The sequence below is a fragment of the Drosophila ficusphila genome, unplaced genomic scaffold (genome assembly GCF_018152265.1).
Source record: "Drosophila ficusphila isolate 14025-0441.05 unplaced genomic scaffold, ASM1815226v1 contig_414, whole genome shotgun sequence".
NCBI lineage: Eukaryota > Metazoa > Arthropoda > Insecta > Diptera > Drosophilidae > Drosophila > Drosophila ficusphila.
Genome location: NW_025064328.1, coordinates 21,071,379 through 21,076,405, shown reverse-complemented (window position 1 = coordinate 21,076,405; position 5,027 = coordinate 21,071,379).

Sequence of the window (5,027 nt, the reverse complement as noted above, 5' to 3'; positions counted from 1 at the left end):
TTAACAGGACAGGACTTACGGGAAAAAAACTTATGCCGAATTCGATTAAGGCAACCATTATTAACGGAAAGTACGCAGGTGAAAATGTTTGAATTCCTCGAATACCAATGATTCCGACTGATCTTCCGTTTAACTTCAAACGATAACAATTAACAAGTCGCCAGGCCAATCGCTTAGTGTTTTGGGGATAAATTTAGAAAATCATTGTTTTTCACATGGGCAGTTATATATTGCGTATTCACGAGTTGGGAACCGCTTTGTTTGTGTTTACGTTAGACCACAAAAAAAAATGTGGTTTACCAAAGAGCACTTCAATGAAACGGATAATTCGCGGACACCCCTATAACGCTTCGATTCTGAATTTACTTTGGATTCACTTTCATTTACTTAGAGAAGTTTAGCTAAATAACACTTGATTTTTGAAATCGACATGAATTCATTACTGTTGTGAAATGAAATATTTTTTACACTCCTCCAATTAAGCCCACAAGCCACTTTGGCGCCCATGGCTTTTATATAGCAACAACGAAGACGATCAGATATATCGCAGCAGACTCACTCAAGTAGTGGTTCGTTGTATTAGAAATGCCTAAAAGCGCTATTGACCGCAATTTTACCCGATTCTCGTACTCTGCCAGAGAACCATAATCGTCAACTCGGAGCGGCAAAAAAAGAGGAAGTACAACAGCTACATATGGACATCCACATATGACTGGAGCTGTCTCGCTGCAATTATAGGGTGATCATGCAGCAGATGAAGCTTCTGGAAAAAATCGAGGCTGAGAGCAGTCTTTTAAAAACAACTTGGAAAAACAATATGCTTTTATACTTCCGAAACGCAAAAACTTTGGCGATTGCAGTGGTTTTTATTCTTTGTGCGAATTAAGATTAAGACAAATTCTCTTACATGCTAACCTACAAGTACTGAGCGGGAGAGCGGCGGCCGAATTCGCCTGAGCGAGAAAGCTTTATTAAGCCCCGATCCCCGCTTTACATTACAACAAACGAGAAATCTCCAAACACCGCCCCCTCTGAAGGGACGACGTCCTTCAGGACAACGTCGGAAGTAGAGCCAGCCGATGGATGGCTCGTCTGAACATCCCGTCTGCCGTCTTGACGTCCGCCACTCGGACCTTTCCATCAGCGCCGACGTGCACCTCCACTACGCGCCCGATCCTCCACTGCTGGGGCGGCAGATTGTCCTCGCCGACGAAGACGAGCGCTCCCACGTCGAGGTTTTGGACCTTCCACTTTTGCCTCGTCTGCAGGCTGGAGACGTACTCCCGGGACCATCGCTGCCAGAACCTGTGCCTGAGCGACGAGACTGTGCGCCATCTTCGCAAGCAGGTCGGGCTGATCTGGTCCGGGAGTGCTGACGGTGGTGGTGCGACCAGCGGGCCGCCGATCAGGAGATGCCCGGGAGTTAGGGCTTCGCCGTCGCTGGGGTCGCTGCTTAGCGCTCCGATGGGCCTCAAATTTAATACCGCCTCCACGCTGGCGAGGAGAGTTCCGAGCTCCTCCACGGTCAAGAGGTCGTGACCGACCTTCCAAAGGAACAGGTGCTTTGCAGACTTCACACCTGCTTCCCACAGACCGCCGAAGTGAGGTGCTCTGGGCGGTATGAACGCAAACTCGCATCCTTTTTTGATGCGAATGCTTCTATACCGCCCCCTGCTCCTCCAGACGGGCCCGGAACTCTCTCAGATGCCGATCTGCGCCGACGAAGTTGGTCGCGTTGTCGCACCACACTTTCTCCGGAATCCCGCGACGACTCACGAACCTTTGAAAAGCCAATAAAAATGCATCAGTGGTAAGGTCAGACACTAACTCTAAGTGGACCGCTTTGGACGCAAAACACACAAACAAGGCCATATATGACTTGTACGGTGGTTTACCACGGATGCGATATGTTGTGCTAAATGGCCCACAAAAATCGACGCCACAGATATTAAAAGGGCGGAGAGCTCGGAGTCTGTCTGATGGCAAGTTCCCCATAATTTGCGTCAAGAGTTGCGGCTTGCATCGAAAGCAGCGCATGCACAAACGAACGGTTCGGCGACATACGTCTTGAGCCAGCCAACCAGACTTTCTCTCGCAGGATACTCACAAGAGCTCGAGGACCAGCTTGACAATTCGTAACGTATCTGCACGTAGGTTTTAACAAACTGTGAGCTTTTTGTTAGCAACAACGGAAATTTGGCTTCATACGGGATAGGAGCATTCAATAACCGACCATCAACTCGCAATAATGTCGAAGAGCACCAATCTAATTTATTTTTCTGCACAAAGGGATTTAGCTTTTGAATCTGCGTTGGTACCGGTTTCTTTTTCCGAATTTTGCCTATGTCGTCACTGAATTCGTGAGATTGGATGACTTCTACAATTTTCTCGAACGCAAAATTCAATTCTCTTGGCGTAATGCTTTTTTTCGAGAGGCTGTAAAACTTTCTTACACCTCCGAATAAATCTTAAAACCCACACGAAAACTCTCAGCAGCTTCAGGTGCGACGAAAAGGACTCGATTTTCTGAAGCAAGTAGTTGGGCTCTGGTGTTACATCAAGAGTTAACGCCGACTTGCGTAACTCACTTGACACGACTTCTGAAGGGAGATCGAAGTGTTGATTTACAGGCCAATTACTTTCTGTGTCGACTAAAAATGACGGCCCAGCGAACCTAATGGACGTTAGGAGATCTTCAACGTCACATCCTCGAGACACTATATCCGCTGGGTTAACTTTCGTGGGAACGTGTCGCCAAATTGCATTCTCCGACCACTCTTGGATCTCAGCTACTCGGTTTGAGACGAAAACGGACAACGACGAAGGATGAGTTTTGATCCAATGCAGAGTGATCTCGGAGTCGGTCGATAGGACCACTCTTTTGATAGGGCAATTTAGTAATGGCCTTACACGATTAAGAAGATCTGCTAAAAGGTGAGCTGCACACAGCTCAAGGCGAGGCAAAGTTTTCGTCTTGAGGGGAGCTACTTCGGATTTGGCAGTCAGTAATGACACTTTTAAACCTTCCGCAGTTTGATTGCGAACGTAAATTCACGCTCCATATGCTCGCATGGAAGCGTCAGCGAAACCGTGTATTTCAATCGCGATACCTTGACTTTGGGCAGTTGCAGCAGAGTTGCTTTGAAGGCTTCCCACGCCGTTTGTAGCTGCATCGGTAGCGACTCGTCCCAATCTAATTTTCGAAGCCACAGTTCCTGTAAAAGCATCTTTGCCTTTGTGACCAAAGGACACAAAAGGCCCAGTGGATCGAAAAGTCTCGCAGTCACGGAGAGTATGTTTCGTTTTGTCGGACGAAGATCCTGGAAAGAGTCATCCAACCGAAATTGGAAGTAATCTTTACCAGGTAACCAAACCACTTAAAGGGTTTTAGTTACATCTGAGTCAGCCAATAATGGCATGATAGCGCTGTCAGATGCGGAGATCTCTGGGCAGTTTGAAAACCACTTTGCCAATTCGAAACCTACCTCTTGCAAAACCTGAGAAACTTCATCACGAATGCTTTGCAGGTTCTCAACGCATCCGGCGCCTGTCAACAAATCGTCAACATAAAAATCATTCTGAATGACCTTTGCGGCATTTGGATACTTAGCTTGCGCCATCTCTCCAAGCCGCATTAAACACCGGATTGCCATGAAGGGTGCTGGCGATGTTCCGTATGAGTCGATGTGCGGCTTGAGGCGTCGAGCACCACTCTCAACTTGGTTGAGGTGCTTTGAGGCCGCAGCACGCATTGGTGCGGAAAGAAGTAGTGTGGACCATCTGGAATTTTATTATCGGTAGAAGACATATGGCCCATTGACACATACTCCTCCATGAAGTCCAGATACATTTTTTTTTAATGAAGGATCTTTGGACAATCTCCTTTCAAGCGACAAAAATCTACGTTTCGCAACTTCATACGAAGAACCAAGAGAATTCGGGTCAGATTTGAACGGCAGACGAACTGAAAATCTCCCGGACGACAGTTGTTGGAGCAGTAGATTTCATTTTATTGTTAGTTTTAAGGATAGATGAAAAGAAAGAATTGATTGAATATATGCAGCCAAAATGTAAACAAATCATCTACATATATATGTACAAAAGCTTATCAGTTGCACTTAAGCTTGAGCATAGCCGATCTAACTGATAAGCTTTTCTGTTCGTGGCTATGCGAAATGGTATGCTGCTCTCAGGAGAACATTAACCGATCGAACCTCGAAGCAGCTGGCAGCAATAAACTTTGGAACCAAAATCGTTTTCGTCTTTTTCGCCTTTTCTTGAAAATTCCCCAGCAGCTAGTCGCCAGTCTCTATTAGTTTAAATTTTTAAACGCAATTTTTCCGGGAAAACTCTCCCGGATTCACAACAGTCTTTGAGTATTCTTCTCAAAGTGTTGTTCACAAAGTTTCTGCTTAGGAGTATGGAATTTAGCCTTAGGGCGCAAGTCCTCCACAGACCAAAATTTCTGCAGGGTTGTGACGATTGACTCCAACGCTTCTTCCTGACAGCTGAGATGTACCGAATTTTCTGCATTCATTTTGGTTTCCGAGGCACATCTCCCTGACACTATCCAGCCGAGAACAGTTTTTTGTAAAATGGGAAGTTCAGGCCCCTGTTTTATCTGGCTGACAGACAGAATTTCAAAAAATGAAACTGCGCCGATAAGCATATCTATTTTTTGGGGCTTGAAGAAGAATGGATCTGCCAACTTAATATTTCCAGGCACCCTCCACCCGCTGGTGTTCACCGCTTGATCCGGATGATAACCAGAAATATTCTTTAAAATATAAAAATCGGACGAAAACTGGCTGCTCCCTACTCGCGACTTCACTATTGTATGTATTTTCTTTGTTGCTTGGGTATTAGTTTCACCAATGCCCCGCAAGCTCATACACACATCCTCTCTTTTAATTTGTAGTCTCTGAGCGAGCTCGTCGGTCACAAAATTCATTTGTGAACCAGAGTCAAGCAACGCTCGAGCCACAACAAATTCGCAACTTTTTGATAATACGCTCACGATAGCTGTG